Raw genomic sequence first — 12500 nt, forward strand, 5'->3', positions numbered from 1 at the left:
GACTGATCATCCCTGCTCAACTCCCACTCGTCACTGTCTTCAGAACAGTGTGAAGAGAGGAGCTGGTCATCACTAGTTGGTCGTGATTTTCCGCAGTCCTCTGAATCACCTTGTGCTTCCATGTGTTCAGTTGAGGTGCTGGCTAGTGGCTACAGTTGAGGTTTTCAACATCATCTTCAGATTTCACTGCCTAGTAGTATTAAACCCTCTTGTGTGATAATTAGCTTCTCATGCTCATGTGGAGGCTCTGGTTCTCCCTGAACCACAATGGAGTTCCTCCCCCACTGTTGCAGGATGTCTAGGCAAAAGATAAAATTAGATGAAAAACATTGATATACTTGAAATTCAGTTCTTAACTTGCAGAGATAAAAGTTAGTGTCATCAAACAAAACATGGCACTGTTAAATGCTCACAGAGTGTGTGTATAGTATTATTGTATTGTATAGTACAGTATGTATTGCAAGTTTTGCAACATTTATTGCATATGCCCAGGCCTAATAAAATTCTATTTAGATGACAGATCTGCTCCAGCCAGACTTTGGACACTAGATGGCGGTGTCTACTTTGCTTGATCTTTCTCAGCTCATCTTCTTGAGCAAGGATACCAGGTCAAATGTTGACCCTCACCCCATGCTGAGTGGTGGAAAGTAACTAAGTACATTGGGCTCAAGTCAAGTGCTGCATGTAGTACAATTTGAAATACTTTTACTGTACTGGAGTATTTTCAATTTTCTTCTTCTTTCGTGTGTCATCATCAGAGCTCAGTAGTGTGCAGCCATGCACACTACTGTGCATGGCTCCGAGGGTGATCTATACAGGGGACAGGTGGTGATTATGTGGTCAGCGGTCTGCTCCGGCTCTCCACTCGCACGCTGCTCCGTCCGTCAGGCCCCACTTCGTCACTTCGTCCCTTTTACTTCTACTCTACTACATTTCAGAGGCAAATATTGTACTTTTTACTCCGCTACGCATACAATTATTAAAACTTAGGTTACTAGTTACTTACATTTATATTACTAGGCATACATTAACCTCTTCCGATCTACAAGCTCACAACGCTTCGTGATGCAACAAGTTGCAGCAATTAGGGGTTCAGCATCTTGCTCAAAGACACTTCGACACTAACTCTGGTCGAGCCCGGGATCGAACCGGGAACCTCACGTCGGTTCCCATCCAACCACTCTACCGGCCACTACCCCTGATCCACTGCCACCCCAATGGTAAGTAATCTATGTAATTTTCAAAATACATGTAAAAAGTACAATCATTTGGATCCGAGACGTAGTGGAGTAGAAGTAAAAGTATATTGGGAGTACTTAAGTAAAGGTATAAAGTTATACTTTACACTGAAAGCGATCTCCCTCATGCTGACCCGAGAGGTCATCAGCGTCAGCTCACGATTACAGCGAAAGAGGCTTTATACTAAGACTGTGACCAAGTAACAGCCAAGAGGGTCTAATGAGCTATTTAAGTAGGATAATCGCAGTTGAACTGAAAGATCCTTTTCTTCTGAGATTTCCAGTGAAGATTATCAACACAGAGGCGTCGTGCTTCAGACTACAGATTCAGCTCCCAATGGGAGTACGTGAAAACAAACAATGGATTAACCACTAAAATAAACCTTCTTGGTTTTCGAGCAGTGGGAGTAAATGGTGCATGTATATAGTGCCTTTTATCCAAGGAGATGTGCACCCATTCACACACTAACACGCCATACACATGGCGGTAGAAACCATGCAAGGCACCAACCTGCACATCAGGAGCAATTATGGGTTCAGCGTCTTGCTCAAGGACACTTCGACACTAACTCAGAGTCCGGAATCGAACTGGTACCCGTCACGGTTCCCTTCCAGAGTTCCAGCTGCTCTACCGGCCACTCTACCCCTGAGCCACTGCCGCCCTTGTAGATCTTTACTCTTGAGAGTGTAAAATGAAACCAAATGGACCGTTAAGATCTCTCCTATGGTAACAGATCTATACAGCATTATGGACAAAATCTTAATCTAAGTATTGGGTCCAAGAGGCTAAATCTCATCAAATGGTGGCCCGGGGCTCATTGCGTCGCACTTCAACAACATTGAATCTATGTTTGTCTAAAGTGCTTTTTTACGTAATTTAAAGTCCATAGACTAATTTCCGAAAACCAGACAGCGCCCCTCAAACACAAATGCTCACATGGAATTTTAACTGTAGAAAGGCACACGTCACGTCAACCAAACAAGACAAGAGTTTGAATTGCGGAAAGGTCGAAACCTGAGACCTGTACAAGAAACTCTCCTTGTAATGACCCAACTTAAGCCCTAGATCTGTATCAGCATGCAAGGGAAACGAACCCCTTTTCAGTGAAAGATCGGGGGGGGGGGGGGGGGGGGGGGGTGGTAACCCTACAGATAATGGAGTGTCAATTGGTTTCGAACATGGGAGAAGAAAGGACAGAGGAAAGGAGAGCGAAAGCAAAGAAGCGGTGAAAAGGTTCTTGGCCCTCCTCCAAGAGGTGCAGGTGTCTAGGAGACAATGCAGGGCCGCTGCGCTGCACCGGTGGCATGGGTGGCCTGATGGCACACTGCTGTGTAGAGAGACCGGCTTCCGCTCTGAGCCGGACCTATAGGCTATGGGAAAACAAACCAAGCCTATGATGGCAAACACACACCGAGGGAGGGGCTTTGATGTGTGTGTGTGAGTGTGTGTGTGTGTGTGTGTGTGTGTGTACTGTTCTGTCTCAGCTATTATGGGCAGTCTGTCTGGAGATGGCGATGTTTCATCTATCCTTAGGTGGCTTAAAGAAAAAATCACACCCGTGTGAAGTGAGTGGTGCAACTCCGCGTGGGGGTCCCCGGAAGTTCCAGACCCACAGGACCACGGCCAAGTAGTAGTATGTCATCAATGTGCTATCTTTGTTCCTCTGTGTGTTAAGTAGTAGTATCATAGTATGTCATCAACGTGCTATCTTTGTTCCTCTGTGTGTTAAGTAGTAGTATCATAGTATGTCATCAACGTGCTATCTTTGTTCCTCTGTGTGTTAAGTAGTAGTATGTCATCAACGTGCTATCTTTGTTCCTCTGTGTGTTAAGCATGTGCAGCAGCAGACAGTTGTATTTGGTTGGACCATATAATGTAACCTTCTTCTGGTCAGTGTTTGGATCTATTGTATTGCACCTCTTGGGCAGATCCAAATAAAATAATTCAAATTCAAAACTGTGTGTGTGTGTGTGTGTGTGTGTGTGTGTGTGTGTGTGTGTGTGTGTGTGTGTGTGTGTGTGTGTGTGCGTGCGTGCGTGCGTGCGTGCGTGCGTGCGTGCGTGCGTGCGTGCGTGCGTGCGTGCGTGCGTGCGTGCGACCCGTGCGTGCGTGCGACCCGTGCGTGCGTGTTTCTAAGAGGACGTGTGTGTGTAAGAGAATTACAGAGAGAGAAAGTATATGTATTGGATGTGGGAGTGTAAAGCCTTGCATTGCTCAAGTGTTTCTTGATTTTCTCAACTCTTATCCGTATACTCTCTGGATGGATTGGTGATGTCTGTGCACTCTAGTGAAATTGGGTGAGAAAAAAAGAGTCAAAACACATTTATTTTGTGAATTCTGTCTGTCACTATCGACAGAAGTATAACCTAATATTCAGCCCATGCACACAGCAAATGCAAAAGCTCATGAGAAACTGAACCAGTAGGCCTCTCTTGAGATGTCATTTCCTAAAAAAGACGTCTGTTTTCTTATTTTTTTCTACCCTTTCTTAATGGGCTGTGTAATGAGTTACCACGCCATCTCGACACACAGAGGAGCAGGTTGAAATTCTGCAGTCCAGGGCAACAACATACTGCCTGATGATATTAACATTTATTCAACGGTAAAACTGATCTGGATCCCTTGGAATGTCCTATATAGAAATGTTCTCCTAGGTTTGGCACCTCTACTCTTTGTTCGCTGTATTGTGCCTATTGTATGAGGCTATTGTAAGAAATAAAGATGTCACCCAATTCAAATGGGCCTAGCTGGTTCTGAGATAATGAGATGTGTCTTGCTGATAGTATAGGCTGGCTGCATTGTTTTAAAGTAAAACAATACAAATAAATAAAAGACAGATTACATAGACAGATTAGACAGACAGACAGACAGACAGACAGACAGACAGACAGACAGACAGACAGACAGACAGACAGACAGACAGACAGACAGACAGACACAGATGATATGTTTTCAGTCCCCTGCTACCCCCCTCACGGGCAAAGCAAGACCGTTTACCGTAAATCGAGCACCATGTGATCTTTTTCTCCAAAGTTCCTGCCAGAGGCTATACAGTAGCTCAGCTGACAGAGCTGGTGGTGCTGCATGAGACGTCCTCATTTTTCTACAATCACACTTTCAAACCAAGACAGCGACGTTTGTGTCCGATACTACATTCTATTTCACTATAGGCCTATCTATAATAACAGAGTTTACATTGTCTCTGTCGGGTGGAAACCACATCATGTCCAAAACTGTTACCTTTCAGGATTCAAATTCAAAAGCAGCAAAAGTAGTAAGTAGTAGATCCACAAGGTCGAAACACATCACTTTGTGCCTCGTTTCGAGCTTGTGGATCTGCTCCTTTTGATGCTTTTGTGTGACGCTGTAGTACGATCAAGTAGGGCGTTTAATTAAGAAAGAAAAAAACGAGATAAGAGGTTTCTCAACCACTCCCTTACGGAGCTATGTGTGTGGCTGGCTGCGTCTGAGCACGGAAATAGCATGGTTGTTTTTCACCCCCTGTGCGCAACCTAACACACACACAAACACACACGCACATATTAACTGCATATATGATGCTTTCGGGTGTGCCAGTAGAGTACAGTACCAGTACAGTACAGTCGAGGGTACAGTAGAGGGACCCCCATACCGTAACTCTGTCATTTCTCAACCGTTTCGGACGTGGGGCGGCTGTGGTCCTGTGGGTCTGGAACTTCCGGAGACCCCACGGGGAGTTGCACCACTCACTTCACACGGGTGTGATTTTATATCGTTGGATAAGATTTTGTCCACAATTCCATGCTGTATTGATGTTGGTACCATTTAGGAGAGATAACAGGCAAATGATCCAAATAACAATTCTTCTACAGAAGCCTATATACATATTCTCTAATATTGTGTAGACTTCTTGAAAATGAGTTACCATTCCATATCATTTAGCTACTACTTTTTTGCCAGACTGCTTGAAAACTACTGTCTGTCTGTTTGTCTGTCTGTCTGTCTGTCTGTCTGTCTGTCTGTCTGTCTGTAGGAGGATGTGGTGTGGTGGTGGCGGTGTACTATGTAGCGGCAGCCAGAGCCTTGGCTCTGGCGGCAGCCTACCTATGCTGGTGATGCTGACCAATGGACATTGCTGACATCTGCATGTAGCATCAACAGCGTCAACAACCCCATGGCCTGGGGGGACAGGCGCACTGTGATTGGCTAGCCAGCGGGTCGTCAGGCCAACCGCAGCACGGCTGTCACTCTGTGAACCCAGAGCCATAGGTGAACCGTCGCGATTTTCACAATAAAATAATAAAGTCATAATTAGAAAATGATGTAAAACAAACAAACAAACAAACAAACAAACAAAAACTCAACCAGCAGCTACAAACTTTTCTAAGAAATGTGTAAAACAACAGTCTGTTCTTGTTTGAACTTTGAAGAGGCTATCAAATAGTATGTAGGGCCAGGCCTATATTACTCTTAATTAATAGTTTGTTAATAATTAACTAACAAATATGTTAGGGTGGGGGGGGGGGGGGGGGAGGGAGAAAGAAAGAAAGAAAGAAAGAAAGAAAGAAAGAGAGTATTGCCTTGACAACCAGTCTAAGCCAATCAGAGCGAAGCCGACCATCCCCCCGGGCTATGGGAGGTGTTGATTCGTACCAATGTCCAGACTGAGAGTGAGAGAGCGAGAGAGAGCTTTGAGCTTTAACAAAGTGACATTATAAGAACTCAGAAGAAGAACCAGAACAACTCAAACATGGAGCCACAAGAATGTAGCTTGTGATCAATAAAGGTACGGTAATGGCACGTTTTTTTTTTATTGATCATCATATCATCAATGTACCTATAACTATAACTTCGACTGCAGCTTTTCAGAGGAAGCTTGTGTGGTGTAATCAATGTTTAGGCGTCGCTGTTGGTTGAATACACGAGTGTAGTATTGCCACGCATCACATGTGTTGATGTCTGCAACAGTTTTCAACGTGACTTTTTTGTTAATGTAACCACACAGACTTCCCGAGTAACTTGTTTCTGTGCGGCGTTGGTGTTGTATCGAAATTCGTGACCCCACCGAAAGCAGTTGTTTCTGCCCATGTCATTTCAGATAAAGAAGAAGGGATTTATTATTATGGTCTCCGTCAAGTTGGCACCCCATATGATGAAAACATGAATATAATTGGTGTCATGAACGTTTATGAAAAAATAATAATATTTTTGATATTTTTTCTAATTAATCTTCTATTCTGCCTTCTGGGGTCTCCCTGGCACATAGCATAGGCTATAACCTTTTCAGGAAGGGGTATAATTTCAATTTCGCTGTCCTTGAAGTTGACATGAAAGAGTTTGAGAGCCACTTCACTTTATTTGCATAGTGGGGATGGTTTCATTTGAGTTCCTTCTCATCCTGTTCAGTTGTGAGCTGTGTTGCCATGTCTGCTTATTATAAGCGGCTTTGGGGGAATATTAGTGCAATGCGCCGGTTCATTTTAATCTGCTGGAGCAGCTGTTCCGTTTGCTCAATGGCTCAGGCGCGCCTGGTATGTATGTATGTATGTATGTATGTATGTATGTATGTATGTGTCCCTTTATTCCTATATATGGAGTTCTGTGTCAGGCATGCTCAAATATGAAGTGTGTTGCCTAATCTCAATGTGACGTCATGGCATCTACAGGTGAGGTGCACTGACACAACCTGACCAGAGCCTTTAGAACAGGCCAGCTCCATATATGGAGATCTAGGGGTGATCGGTGACGAAATTGGCTAATAAAGGGCGAGGTCGTGCATCAGTGTGATGTCAGAACATCAGTGTGATGTCAGAACATCATTGTGATGTCAGAACATCATTGTGATGTCATAACAGCCCAGCTCCATATATGGCGATCTAGGAGTGATCTGGATTTAGGCCCTGTCCGGAGCCTGGGCAGAGACTTTTGTGCTGGTTCTGGACAACCGGCGATCTGACAGACTTGACACCGGGATTATAGACGTACACAACTACACACAGGCAGACATACACACAGAGACGTGGTGCATTGATAGATAATGAATTGCATTTTTATTGCGCTTTTCCAAGTGCTCAAAGCGCTTAAAATGGTTCATTCATTCATACATTGGGAGGTGAACAGTCGACGCCAGCGTCCTCACTTTCCACATTCACACACCAATGGTGGCAAGCACACACCGACCAACTCATTGGAGGCAGTGTAGGGTTCAGTGTCTTGCCCAAGGACACTTCGACATGTGGACAGGAGGAGGAGCCGGGATTCGAACCACCGACCCAGGGATCATTGGATGACCTGCTCTACCTCCTGAGCCACAGCTGCCCTGAACAACTGAAGATAGAGAGATAGATAGATTGTTTGTTAAAATGTTTCTTATTTGGCCTTGTTTCTATCTAAAGTGATTATTTGGGCCTGTTTCTAAAGTGATAGTTGCTTATTGGCCTTGATTCTATCTAAAGTGCTTCTTTGGGCCTCTCTAAAGTGATAGTTTTGTTATTGGCCTTGTTTCTAAAGTGTAGTTGTTTATAGAGCACCGAAGTCTGACGTAATTTACACATCCCACCTGGGTCACGTCCCCCCCCCCCCCCCCTCTGAATTCCCATAGACTTTTAGACTTCACGTCAAATAAAATAAAAATATCCCAGCTGTTTCACTCATTATGGATATGCAGAATCAACTGACGGCGAGAAAACGCTAGGGTACTGCCACTGAATTAGTTACATTTTCAGCAGAAAGGGCACTCCCAGACTGTCTCTTCAAGAAGATGCAAGATGCAGCTTACAGCACGAAGCTCGTGCGCGTCTGCAACTTCCAGCGTCGGCAAAGCATTTCCGTTTTTTTGCCGACGCGTCAAAGTTGCAGCCACGAGCGAGCTTCATTTCTATCCACCAGCTGTTTAAAAACCCGGAAGAGACGCGTGCTGTAAGCTGCATCTTGCATCTTCTTGAAGCGACTGTCTGGGAGTAGCCAAAGATACTGTGTCAAATAAGAGTGGATGACTATCGTAAACGATACAGAGCCACCTCTCCGACAACATCGGAGAGGTGCACAATTTGGTCCACAATTCTTATATGCGACGATTTTGAGATGACCCAATGTTCTTCTCCATCGAGATATTACTTCCACAACCCAGGGGATGAGCAAGTGACGTCAGGACTTCCGGTATTCTATTTGGGTTTGTTTCTGAAGTGCACAGTTGCTTATTTGGGCTTGTTTCCTAATGTCATTTAACCCATTTTGACCTGAGATCAGATTCTAAAAATGTCTTCTACATCCTGACAGTTTTCTGAAAAAGCTATGTTTCTATGTCAGTGATTCTTCGATTTTTCTCAAAATAGCGGACCTACAAGCGCGTAGCGCGCCACTCGGTGGTGCGCTATGAGCTTGTAGATCTGCTATTTTTCAATAGCTAAAGCATGACATAATGCTAACACCAAAAGGGGTTCCCGCCCAAAATGGTAAACCAGTGGCTCTTACAGTGTGTTTTAACAGCGGGCAACAGCCAGATGAATTTTTTGGAAGTGCATTATTTGTCAATGGTACCCGGCAACTACTGACGATAGCAGGCAAGCAGGCGATGGTCGAAAAGTGAAAAAAATATGAAAATAATGTATCTTTTGGGCGGCATCGTCCGGCGATTAGGCGATAGCCAATGAAATTCATGTGTTGCTCGGCGTTGTTCTCCCGCTGTTAAAGCGCACTGTCAAACATTTTCATGTCAAAGACCTCCACATTTATAATATGAATTTGTCCGTCCCGTAGACTTAAAACTATTTGTGCCAGTTTTTACCTTCCAATACAGATTTGTGTAAGCTGGTGTTAACGTTTAAAAAAAAAAAAAGATTATTTAGAAAATAGACGACCTACACTGTGAGCTTGTAGATCTGCCATTTTCAATGAGATGCTGTATAATGGGTTTTTAAAGTGCCCACGTGGCCCATAGTAATAGTTGCTTCTTTTAGGCTTGTTTCCCCAGACCTGGTTGCTTGTTTCTCTCGCAAAATCTGGCGACACTGTTGTGTGTCACAGTCTGCTGCCTGCTGCTCAGCTGTGTCTGTTCTGCTGTGCAGTGGTGTAAACTGTAAAGTATCATGTAAGTACATGTACCCAAGGTACTGTACTCATGTACAATTCTGAGGTATATTTGCTTTCTTCAGCATTTACAACTCTCAGTACTTGGGTTTTTTCAGTGCAACTCAATCTCAGAGGAAATATGTTTACTAGTTACTTAAAGAAACACACTAAGCACTTCAGTCGTATATATACTTTATATATATATATATATATATATATATATATATATATATATATATATTTCGGCCATTTGAAAATAGCCAATCTACAAGCTCACAATGCGTCGCAATGCAATCCATTGTGAGCTTGTATGATCGTCTATTTTCTAAAGATTTGTATACAATGAATGTATACTTTTGAAAACTTGTGAGTACTTTCTACTCTACTGGTACTTTTAAGTCTATTTTGATACCTATACCTTTGTACTTTTACTCAAGTATATTTTGAATTCTGGACTCAGTCTGGAGTATTTTCTACATTGCAGTATTGATACTTTTTTGCTTAAGTAAACAATGTGAATGCTTTTTCCATCACTGCTGTTGTGTCACACACACAGTGGGTACACCCAAACATAGGCGACAAGAAAGCACCTAGAGCGAAATGATGCTCGCACGCGGCTGCAACTTGACGCGTCGGCAAACCGTTTATGTTCTTTCGCCGACGCGTCAAGTTGCAGCCACGGCGTGTGAGCGTGTTTAACAACCAGGAAGAGAAGCATGCTCTAGGGCAGCGCTTGCTTGCCGCCTCTTGACGCGCATGTTTGGGTGTACCCAGTCAGGAGTGGCCGTCTGCTGCTCAGCTGTGTGTGGATGGTTGGATGACAGGGGTTTAATGACAGATTCTGGAACTTTTCCCTCTTCTCTCTCCGTCCCAAATGTAAGTCTGTCTCTTCTCTAGTACTTAATGACAGACAGATGATAACACGTCCACTAGAGATTCTCTTTTTCTCCCCCATCCAACTTTAGCTTCTACAACACTTGCTAAGTGACATCTGCAACCTGTGTTTTTGTTGAACCTAGAGACTAGTCAGTCTAACTTTTGCTGGTCTTTAATTTGACTATAATAAGTGCACTAGGTGAGACTAGTAGTCAATCTAACTTGAATTCTCTTCTTCTACCACACTTTTTTAGTAACATCTGCAACCCATGTTTTTAAACTTCGAGGCTATAGTCAGTCTAATTTGACTTGTCTTTAATTAGATTATTATAATTATGTCATATCAGCCAGGCTGTCAGATGTGTTCCATTGGAATAGACCTAACCTTAAGAAACCTTAAACTAATTCTTGTCCTGAGGTATAATATCTAGGTAACCCAAACAGTAGCTAATGCAAGTAGTTGACATAGCTAAATGTTATCGCCCTGTGGGCTAGTGGGGCCAGGATACTTTTGCTTCGGCTTGTCAGTGAATTTTGATTGTGCATGTGTGTGAGTGTCCAACATCCCTTACACTTGCCAAGACTGACTCATCTCTCTCCGTCTCTCTCTCTTGTATACACCAAATGTAATCATCACCCACCCCACCAAGAGCTGTCTGTCTGTCTGTCTGTCTGCGCTGCTGTTGTAACTTCTGGTGGTCGTTTACAGTGAGTGAGTAAACTCTCTCCATCGGTATGTGGCCGTTCTCAAAAATTGGCTCAGTTTCTTGGGATGGGGATGGGGGTTGGATAGTTGGGTACTCCAGATGTGGGGGTGTTCAGTGGCAAACCAGTCGTCCCGCGGGCCGCGACAGACCAACTACCCTGCCGTGAGAGTGACAGCGGGTTGAAACTAAAGCCGAAGGGGTACACAAATCCAAAATGGTCTCCTAAAGCGGGGTGGCAGTCTGATCTCGCAAATGTTGTCCGATGTTTTACTGGTGCTAGATCCCGCAACGCAAGAGTGTGTTTCTGGGACAGAGAAAGGTTGATAATATAATTAATAAAGTTGTTTATCTCCTGATTTGTGTTCAGGTTCACTGACTTCACTTCACACACACACACACACACACACACACACACACACACACACACACACACACACACACACACACACACACACACACACACACACACTGTGTGTGTGAGAGAGCTGGTCGAACCAGCTCTCGTTGACTTCAAAGTTGTACGATTTGTCACACGTGTTACCGCAGTGAAATTTGTTCTCCGCATTTGACCCATGAAGTTCCAGCTCCAGTTGCATCTATGATGCATGCCATGGTGTAGATTAGAAGTCAAGAGTGGTTCCCAATACTGGAGGTCGGGACCCCCATGTGGGCTCCCCAAATTATTTTGAGGGGGGGTCCCCAGATAATTAGCTTAATGTGCAACATTGTTTGGTTTGGTTGCAAGGCGACGGCCCTAGTTAGTTAGTTGAATCGTCAAAACTCCTGCATTTGATCATCCATTTATTCCATTAGATTAGACCATAGACCATGTTATGGTTTTATCCAGAATGAAAACATTCTCTGAGGTAAACAAGTTAGTGTACATTTCCCATAATAGCCTATAGCCACTATAATGTGCTACTGGCTGTATACAAATATAAATGATACTCCTATGTAAAGGCTATATTATTTTACTTTTATTGACCAATTAGTATAATTTAGTATAGCCGTTACATAGCCATACATTTTATTTGTATGCTACTGTCGTGAATGTTTATAATAGTTAGAGAAATACAAATTCGAAGTTTCAACATCAAAGTATTGGTAGAAGTTGTGAATTAGCAAACTGGACATTTTGACTGAACTGAATGTTTCCTTTATCCTCGTGTTGGGCTTTCTGTTTTGGCCGAAGTTTTTATTTGTGTTGTTTGTTTCGGTCATAAGCACAGGTCCGTTGTGCTTCACGTTCCACAGCCGTCTGCCTTGACTTATGTGTGCGCTGACTGCGGCGGGCCCGGTGTGGGCTAGCCCCTCCCTCCCCTCACGGGTGCGAAACCGGGTAGGAAAAACGGGGAAGCATCCCAGACTGACCAGGGCTAATCATGTGGCTCTGTCCCGCTTGTCCAACATAACAACGTAACAACAAGTGTTGAAAAATGCATCTCTCTTGGCTCACATAATTTCACATAATTGACATAATTAAGGCTATGCAAGTATGTAGTGGTGTGAAGTAACGAAGTACATTTTACTCAAGTACAGTAAATATTTTGAGGTGATTTTGCTTCACTAAAGTATTCCATTTATCAGTACTTTTACTTCTACTCCACTACATCTCAGAGGCAAATATTG

General features: G+C 43.6%; 1 protein-coding gene across 1 annotated transcript in view; it reads left to right on the top strand.

Moving 5' to 3' along the window:
• The first annotated feature begins 5879 nt into the window (after nt 1-5879).
• Nucleotides 5880-12500, top strand: part of poc1bl (POC1 centriolar protein homolog B (Chlamydomonas), like) — a 49864-nt gene continuing 43243 nt past the window's right edge. The window contains exon 1 of the mRNA XM_079523417.1: nt 5880-6004. The gene's annotated coding sequence lies outside the window, so the exon portion shown is untranslated. The remainder of the gene's footprint in view (nt 6005-12500) is intronic.

This window comes from Electrona antarctica (genome assembly GCF_951216825.1).
Source record: "Electrona antarctica genome assembly, chromosome: 15".
NCBI lineage: Eukaryota > Metazoa > Chordata > Actinopteri > Myctophiformes > Myctophidae > Electrona > Electrona antarctica.